This window comes from Macaca mulatta, chromosome 15, assembly GCF_049350105.2.
Source record: "Macaca mulatta isolate MMU2019108-1 chromosome 15, T2T-MMU8v2.0, whole genome shotgun sequence".
NCBI classification, from domain to species: Eukaryota; Metazoa; Chordata; class Mammalia; order Primates; family Cercopithecidae; genus Macaca; species Macaca mulatta.
In genome coordinates this window covers 126425590-126435570 of record NC_133420.1, presented here as the reverse complement: position 1 = coordinate 126435570, position 9981 = coordinate 126425590, and the positions used below count along the sequence as shown (strand labels likewise).

The window sequence follows — 9981 nt, the reverse complement described above, 5'->3', positions numbered from 1 at the left end:
TCTCTGTCGCCCAGGCTGAGGTGCAGTGGCACGATCTCGGCTCACTACAACCTCCACCTCCCTCATCCAAGCAATCCTTCTGCCTTAGCCACCTGAGTAGCTGGGATTACAGGCATGTGTCACCACACATGGCTAATTTTTGTATTTTTAGTAGAGACAGGGTTTCATCATATTGGCCAGGCTGGTGTCGAACTCCTGACCTTGTGATCCACCCGCCTTGGCCTCCCAAAGTGCTGGGATTACAGGCATGAGCCACTGCGCCCAGCCTGAGCATTCAGTGTTTTAAACATTAAAACAGAAAAGGATATTGCATTATCATTGGTATCTACTGGGTATGATCCCATAGGAAAAGCAGAAAGTGATGTCATTTCTTGCTGTGGGGCACGAATTCCCGGGAAACAGATGGGCTCTTCTGGGACAGGGACAGTCCGCACCACCGGCCATCGCCCTATGGGAACAGAGCCTTCTCCATGGCAGGGCAAGCCCTGTGACTAAAGCGCTGCTTCATCTCTGTCAGCCAAGCACTCAACGCTGTATCAGAAGATAGTACGAGCTGATGATACGTGCCAAAGCCTGCAATACTTTAATCACTATTTCTCAGATTTATGTAAAAAACAATTAAGGAAAGCTGTGAAATAAGAACATAAATCACTAGATGAACATTTGACATTTAGTGCCCTGTTACTAGTGACGAGAGGGCACTCCAGCACTGGGCGTTAGTGGACTCTTAAAGCAATCTCAAATTATGTGGAATTCAAATTCTGTGGAATAATCAGAAATTTAATAGGAATAAGCTTGTCTCACTTAAGACATTTCTGACTTAACCATTACTGAATTAGCTACGAGCAAGAGTTGGGGAGGACTAGAAAAAAATCCCTTTCATGAAGAGCCCAAAACAGTAAATAAGAGCAAGAGATGAGAAGCAGTAATAGGAATCAAAGACCAGGACTTTTCTCTATATTACTCAACCACAACCCATGCCCTTTAAAAGTTTACTGAGAGGGTATTCTGCACGAGAGTTTAACCACCTTCTATGTTAAACAACCCTACGCTGTTCTTTAATTATACACTGTAATTAGTACACAAAACACAATGCCTAGTAAATTAAAAACATAAATTCAGGTCTTAAGATACTTGTATCTGTCTTGATTAAAGTTCTGAGTCGATTATTTGATAAAAGGGTGAGGTGCCTGCTTTTATGCTCAGCTGGAAGAGCCGTACATGTCACATGAAGGTATTCCATACACCTGGTGCAGGCAGGGCCTCAGAAGAATGAGTCATGGGCTTCTCCAAGCCAAACAACTGGGCTGTCACCTCCTCCGCATGGAATTCTTTTCACGCAAATAGACACAGGCCACATAGCAGAATGGCAAAATTCTGAAAGCATTATCTCAAAGGACCAGAAGGGGACAGGAAAAAAGGTGAACCGAGGCTTGAAAAAATGTCACAAATGGTGAACAGATGAGATCAGGGTAAAACAATGCAAATGTTACTGGAAAACAATAAAAGAAATGTTTGGTTGAAGAAAGTCTAAAACTCATTTCCTATGATATCTCATGTAGACTTCGTTTACTGGAGAAAATAGCTAGCTCAGGAAGTCATCGGTCAGGGAATGATCACTGGAACACCTCACTTTTCTGGAGGCCACCTCTGGTAAGGACCAAGTCCTCTCTCGTGTTTGCTCTCTTGACCCTCCTCGTGGGGGCTGGAGACTCTTCTTATCCTCCTACCTGTGGGGAAATGACTCACCCCTAAACACTTGGTGGGCAGGTTTGAAAGCCACACAGGCAGTCAGAAAAGTCATAGCAGGGACACTTCAAAATAAATCTCTGAGGGAGCTGAAAAAAAAAAAATCAGACTAATCGGAGACCTGAAAAAGCCTTCTAAATCCCACCCACTCTGCCAATCACTGGGGTCTTCCCTGAGGAAACCTCAGAAAATTAAGAAGGTAGAAGCCGAACTCAAATACTGTTGCAGCTCCTCTTCTGGAAACATCACTCTTTGCTGTAAACTTTCATGTCCATGGGACAATCCAACCAATATTTTAATGCTAATAGTAATCACGGGGCAAGCAGTTCCACTCCAACGTTCAGAAGCCAAGGAATAATGGCATTCTGGCTTTGATGCCTTCTGTCCTTGTTTACACAGTAAACGAGACTCTCTTAACAGCCCTTGGAAAGATGCCTTTTCATATTTGACACTGAGTTCATCTGGTACAAATAGAAAACCTTGAGGAAATGTGAGTCTGCCTTCCCTAGAGGTCAGCGCTTGTTATGTGAGTGCCCAGGGCCCTGCTCCTGTCCTTGCTGGGTCTATACCACACCTAGCAGAGCCAGCTGCTCTCGGACCAGCCCTTCAGCCGGATCTGTGGTCGCCTCTGAAACCGCAGGCTCCCTCTGTGATGGGCTCGCCAGGCCCTGCTGCTCCTTGGTGCCATTCTCCTCCGGCTCACCGGAGTGCCCTGTGGCGCACGGGGTTTTCACTCTGGATGGAGCCCGGGAACCCCGCTCCCATCAATGTTGAAGTGTCCCCTATCCAAAGGAGCTCCTCTGCCAGCTTATTTTTTCTTCTTCTTTTTCTTTCTTTCTTTTTTTTTTCTGAGACGGAGTCTAGCTCTGCCGCCCACGCTGGAGTGCAGTGGCTGATCTTGGCTCACTGCAAGCTCCGCCTCCGGGTTCACGCCATTCTCCTGCCTCAGTCTCCCGAGTACCTGGGACTACAGGCCCCGCCACCTCGCCCGGCTAATTTTTTGTATTTTTAATAGAGACGGGGTTTCACCACGTTAGCCAGGATGGTCTCCATCTCCTGACCTCGTGATCGGCCCGCCTCCGCCTCCCAAAGTGCTGAGATTACAGGCATGAGCCACCGCGCCTGGCCACTCCTCTGCCAGCTTTGCAGACCACTGCCTGCCTGAAAATCCATCTGACATCCAAAACGTGTATGCCCAACAGTGTCCTGGTGTGTGTTTTACCACTTTAAAAACAAGAGTGGTCCAAACATCTACATTAGGGACTAACTAGTAGATTGAGACTTGCTCTCTGAAACTCCACAGTGATGACCCTAAAAGTTCCCAAGGCAGGGCCTTGCCCGTGGTGATGGGAAACGTCAGTGAAATGTATATGCTCAGTGATTTTCATTGACTATTAGGCTTATGGAAGATAGTCTTTGCCAAGTTATAGAATTAGTATTCCTTTTCCAGATTTCTCCCTCACTTATACCTGGACAACTGAAGCAGAATTCATAGAATGGGGAAAAGGTGAATGTGCTGAGAGGAGGAGGAGGAAGAAACAATCCCTCTATTTGTTCAGCCAAATGGCTAAACGCACCCTGACCAAAAGCTGGGGACCGAGAATGAACCGCTTCAATTTATGTGAAGCAAACTAACATCTCAAGTTACATTCAGCACAGACACATCTGCTGCAGTAATTTTTAAAAACCATATAAAAAGTTGTCAGGCAATCGTTGCCAACACAATACAATGAAAAGAGCACATGCCCTAAGTCATGGCTCAGTCCTGGGCACTGAAGCCGAGCTGTGCCATCTCCAGCAAGACCCGCAACATCTCCCGGCCTCAGTGTCCTCCTCTGTGAGGCCTGGATGTGAACCTCATAGGGCTGCTCTGAAGAGTAAATGTGATAATGAATCTGAGGATACTTTGTCAGTGCCATTCAAACGTTCTTGTTTTAAAATTTATTGCTTTTAAAGCCATGTGAATTGGGTGTTGAGACATTTAAAAATTCTCACCACATGTGGCAAGGTTTATAGAGCCCTGACTTACAGAATGCCAATTCACAAATGTCAGCCACACCCGGCTTTGGGGTGGCTCCGTGAGTCTTTGGCTGTGAGAACTGTATTCTCTGTACGCTGCTGCTCCTGGTGCTGCTAGTGCCTAGGCTTCCTCTCTCTTCTCCCTTCCATTTCTCTTCAAAACCCCTCTCCCACTCCCCACCATCATAGCACAGAGCCATACTTTGGGCATAAGGTAATCAAATAGACTTTTGTAATTGACCTAAATACTGAAGCACCGAGCAGAACTAAGGTTGTATGTGAAAAAGTCTCATAGTTCCCAAGAAACTGACAAACAAATACACATTGAAGATCAACATATTTGGAGACTGAAGACTGCCTGGACAATATTTTTCCATGTGTAGACCTAGCACAATTTTCTTTTTTGTCAATTAGATAAGGAACATTCACAGCTAAAGACAATCTGGCAAATGCTTAAAGCTATGATCAAGTAGCAAAATCATGAGTTGTGATTCTACTTACTTTTCTATTTCCAAAGCTCAGTCAAACTAGGAATAGAAGAAAGCTTTCTCAATCCGAAAAAAGTTATCTATTAAAAACTCTACAGATAAATACAATGAAATACTGAACACATTTTCCCCTAAGTTGAGAACAAGACAGGGACGCCCACTCATACCGGCTCTATTCAACCTTGATAGCACAGTAAGTCAAGAACAATACATGAAAGTTACAAAGTCTAGAAAGGAAGAATTAAGGCTGTCTTTATTTGCAGGTGGTAACTGTGTACATAAAACATTCAAATTCAGAGATTCGCATGATGGAACTTTCTGAGGTGTTTAAAATGTCCATATTTTGATCTAGGTGATGGTTACACAGGCATTTACTCATGTGAAAAGTCACTAAGCTTTACACTTCAGATTTGTGAATTTTACTTGGTATAAATGTACTCCAAAATAAGTTATAATGGTTTAAAATCATTTGCATGAAAATATAACCACTGATGGCTTCAAAACATGTTTGCAAATTATTTGATGTTCTTCCTTTCAAAACGTGGACTGTAACGCCCTCCCCTTGAATATGGGCTGAACTTAGTGACTCACCGCTAGTGAATAAAGGTGGTGGAAGTGAGGCCATGTGACTTCTGAGACTAGACCGTCAAAAGGAGGATGCAGCTTCCACCTGGCTCGCTCTCTCTCAGGATGACCACCCTGTGGGAAGGCATCCGCCATCATGAAGACACTCAAGCAGGCTTGGGGAGTTGCACGCTTGATGAGGAACTGAGGCCTCACGCCAGCAACCAGAAGCTTTGTGCCGGCTGTGTGAGCTCACCAGTGTGCAAGTAGATTCTCCAGCCATTCAAGTCATCGGGCCCCTGCAGTCCTGACTTTTTGACTCTAGCCTCATGAGAGAGCCTGAGCCAGAACCACTCAGGGAAGCTGCTCATAAATCCTTGCCCCACAGAAAACTTCGAGAGGTAATAAGTGTTTATGATTGTTTTAACCCAGAGAGTTTTGGGGGTAATGTGTTACACAAACGTGGATAATGCTTGTCTTTGAAGTTAGTGGTTATGTTTGAATCGGATGCTTCATGACTGGGAATGATTGAAATGTTAAAAGTTCTATATATCTTATATTCTAACCTGCAAAATAAGCTTCAAGTGCTATGTATAAGGCGTTATGTAAATTAAAACGGACCAAGTCCTGAAAATGTAAAAGTGCAAGCAATGTTATGTTGTTCATTTTCTAGATGCCCCTTTTCGCTTTTGGGCCTCAAAACCTCTACATCTGGAGAAGGTGGGTGACCTTGGAATAAAATACTAAGAATGCAGCAGCCATGAGAAAGTGACATTCTGAGGAATTTTCCCAGGATAACGAATGAAGCATAACTGATGCCTCTTTTGCTAAATTGACAGTGTGAGAAGGAAGAAGGAAAAGCCTCTGACTAGTTGTATTTTGGTCTCATTACACTAGTTTGTTCTTCTAAGCTAGATGTCAAGTCCCTATAAATCCTCTTCTGGTTTATGCTCTTGAGGCAGTAGGAAGTCAGGTTTGAACTCACCAAATGACAGAGGGTTTGGTGAGCACAGCATCCCCATCACCCCAGCTCCCTCCCATGCAGGCCACCGGGCTCAGGGCACCTTCCACTTTAGGAACTGGTCAGAGCTTGTGTTGCTGTTGTCAGAAGACTCAGATCCTCCCCCAGCACCAAATGCTCTACATGGAAGAGCACAGCAGCCCTTCTCCTTGCTTAACACTCAGTACAGAAAGACAAGTTAATTCCCAACACAACGCCCAACTTTGTAGCCAGGCCCTGCCCTTTCAGATTAGCTTAAAGCTGCGCAGCTGCTTCCAATTCCATGTGCTGTTCCTCCTCGATGCTGCTTTCCCACCTTTCCACTTCTGCAATTTCAACAGTAAGTTTGTTAAGTGAGCCCTCTAAAATGCGTGGTCATGAATAATTTTAATAGTAAAATGGGGCCGGGTGCAGTGGCTCACGCCTGTAATCCCAGCACTTTGGGAGGCCGAGGAGGGCGGATCATGAGTTCAGGAGATCGAGACCATCCTGGCTAACATGGTGAAACCCCGTCTCTACTAAAAATACAAAAAATTAGCCGGGTGTGGTGGTGGGCGCCTGTAGTCCCCGATACTCGGGAGGCTGAGGCAGGAGAATGGCGTGAACCCGGGAGGCGGAGCTTGCAGTGAGCTGAGATCAGGCCACACTGCACTCCAGCCTGGGCGACAGAGCGACACTGTCTCAGAAAAAAAAAAAAAAAAAAAAGAAAAAAGTAGTAAAATGGCTTAAACTCTAGGTGCTGGATATAAGTAAGCACCTGATAATGGATTAGTTGCACTTAAGAATTTCCCCTTAAAAAAATCATTAGCATTTCTCTACAACTACTGGTGGGTCTTTTTGTTGTTATTGTTGAGACAGGCTCTTGCTCGGTCGCCCAGGCTGGAGTGCAGTGGCACGATCATGGCTCACTGCAGTCTCGACCATCCAGGCTCAAGAGTTCCTCCCACCTCAGCCTCCCAGAGTGCTGGGATTACAGGCATGAGCCACTCTGCCTGGTCCTCTGGTGGTTTTGTAAGGGCATCGATTTTGCCCGAAGAGCAAGGAAGAGTCAATGAACAGGAATAAATACCTGAACAAAAAGAGCCGTCCTCTGTGCCTCAGGGAGATGTGATCCCCGACTATAGCATGTTCTTGATGCCTTGACACTTACAGTGTGTCCTCATGTGAAGTCATCACGTAAAAAAACACACACCTGAAAGGAAAAATGAGCAGGTACAGAACGTAAAATGCAGAACTCACTGGAAACTATTCTTAAGGCAAAAAAGTTAAGATTCAGCAATAAAACCATTAATTTAAAGGGATACAAAAGCAGAAGGTTTTTATGTCAGGAGAAACAATTGTGTAAGTAGGGGTCAGAGTGGAAATCAAGGGTAGATAATACTTACAATGATGGTGAAAATGACTTTTTAGCAATCACGAAAAGAACAGAAACCATTATAAAACACTCCCCCCACACCCCAAATGGTTTGAAGTCTTCTTGGAATCTGGTGGAAGGTGAGACTATGGAGGTAAGATGAGGGAGTCCTGGGAAGATTTCTTTTTCAAACAAAGGAGCTTTGGAAAACCTAAAAGGAGGCAGAGAACAAAAGTCTGGGGTGTGTGTGTGTGTGTGTGTTGCTGTGTGAATAAAGCTGAGTGCCCCGAGGGCTGCTGCAGTTGGAGTCTGACAGCTGACATGGAGGGGAATGAGCTGTGGCCAAGGGCAGAGGAGGCGCGGGTCACGGAGGGTGTGCGGAGGGGAACATGCCACAGAGGTGATGAAAGGCAGCTTTGTGGACAGAAAGCAGGGAAACGTCATGGGGAGATGGGAGATATGGAACTGTGGGATGTTTAGGGTCACTGGAACCATTGGCTCAGTGGGGCCAAGGCTGGACGGGGGTACTGAGGGACAACGGTGGAGGTTTCAGCTGGTGACTTCATGGCAGGTGCCTCTTTTATCACCTCCTGGGCCAAGAGCTGGAGGGGTTATCTCAGCACGCCCTGATCCTGCAGTGGGAGCCTTATGCATTTCATTCCTCATTTGCTCCAAGAGATTAGCGTGTTCTTCACTGGGATCTCCATGAGGAGGGTGGGGACGGCAGGATTTAGAGGAAGCCCGGGAGACCCAGCCTATGGGAGTCTATGCATGGAGGTAGAGGGCATCCTCAATTTTCCCCCCAAGATTAAGTGAAACTGCAGAAAGCCAGAATAGACTCCAGCTTCAAGACGGTATTTACACAGGACGCTCCTAACATTGGAGGCAGAGCCTGGGGCACGGCTCATGGGACCAGGACTTTTAGGGGCTTAGCATTACCTGGTAGTCCTGCTCATCATGTGCTTTTGATCAGCCAGAGAGTCCACACACGCTGAACAACCAGAGTGTGTGGTCAAGTCTGAATGTTCAGCCACTCTACTTTGTATGGCTTTGCCCATGTGCAAATGACCAGATCTTTATGCCACTTCCAGGGTGCCATTATAGTGGAAGTTGCTTCTAAAAATGCAGTGGTGAATGCCATATGGAGCAAAGTGGTGTGAAAAGCACAAGAGTTTTAGCACTAAAATCAGATAACAAATCTGGCCCAGCACTCCTTGAAAGCCTCTTGGGCCAGCTGCTTGACCTCTGAAGGTTATCCCCTTAGGATGCTGTTGTGGATGCAGATGAGGTCCATCTCTTGCTCCTGGTGTTATGAGTAACAAAGTGTGAAGGGTCGTGTGAGTGAATGTCACCTATTCTTGCTCTAACTCAGGGTTCAAATCCTAGACCCACCCCATCTGGCCCCTTAGCAGGGTTTCCTAAAGTCCGGCATGGCTGAGTTTTTCATGAACTTGGTGGGTGCAGACACACTTCGGGTTCCAGGGAGACCCATCGCAGGCTCCACACTCAGCCCCCGATGGGTGAGACGGTGCTTCTCTGCAGACACGGGGGGTAGGATTGGGCTGAGTGTCTTACTGTAAAAGAAGTTCTGGCCAGGCGCGGTGCCTCACGCCTGTAATCCCAGCACTTTGGAAGGCTCAGGCAGGCGAATCACAAGGTCAGGAGATCGAGACCATCCTGGCTAACACGGTGAAACCCCGTCTCTACTAAAAAATATATATATATGTAAAATTAGCCGGGCATGGTGGCAGGAGCCTGTAGTCCCAGCTACTCAGGAGGCTAAGGCAGGAGAATGGCGTGAACCTGGGAGGGAGAACCTGCAGTGAGCGGAGATCACGCCACTGCACTCCAACCTGGGCAAAAAAAAAAAAAAAAAAAAGACGTTCCACTTCACATTAGCTTTCAGAAATTACAAACTGCTTCAGAAGTCTGATTCTAGATTCGCTAGTTTTGAAACTTGGATGAATAAAATCAATGGAAAACCGACCGTTTAGAAACTACCAGGTGGCTTCCTCTCTTGTACGAGATGAAGACTAAATTAATGGTTGGAGGAAAATTGCTCTTCTGTTTGAGAAAAGGGAAGAAAGACACTTCACTATGGGTTTCAGTTTTCGAAAGGTGAAGCCAAAATCCTACTCTGGAATAGCTTTTAAGACACCACAGAACCACACGATTTTCTATAATAATGTCAAGGGTGGTCTTCACTGTGGGTAGAACTGCATTTCTACATTCATTCAAGCATTGTTCATTGAACTAGGATGTACGGAACCCAATCATGTGCCTTACACCCTCCAGGCCTGGGTGCTGCCTGCATGGGGCCTGCAGTCTAGTAAGAGGAACAGACACCAATCTGCCGTCACATCACTGCCACCAAGTGCTGTGACGCCAAGGCAATGCACGATGAGGCACCGAGCCTGGTTTTGAAGGGTTCTCTGAAAAAGTGACTTTTAAGCCCAAATCCAAAGATGAGTCAAAGTTTATAGACAAAAGGGGGTAAGGTGCTCACTTCGGCAGCACGTGTACTAAAATTGGAGCAATTCAGGAAAGATTCACATGGCCCCTGTGCAAGGAGGACTCATGAAACATTTCATATTTCTGTACAACAATGTGAAGGCATTAAATGCCACTGTACTGTACACTTACAGTGCTTAAACTGGTACATTTTATGTTATGTATGTGATAATATATATCACAATTTTCAAAAAGAGAGAATGGGTGGAGTTGCAAAAGCCCCATTGCAGGCAGAGGGAGCATCAGGTCCAAGTGTTCCTGGACCAAGAGGAAACCCAGCAGCCAGGACTTGTGTG

At 45.9% G+C, this 9981-nt stretch overlaps 1 pseudogene; it reads left to right on the top strand.

Annotated features, from left to right (window-relative positions):
• The first annotated feature begins 9672 nt into the window (after positions 1-9672).
• On the top strand, positions 9673-9771 carry LOC114672882 (U6 spliceosomal RNA; annotated as a pseudogene).
• The last annotated feature ends 210 nt before the right edge of the window (positions 9772-9981 follow it).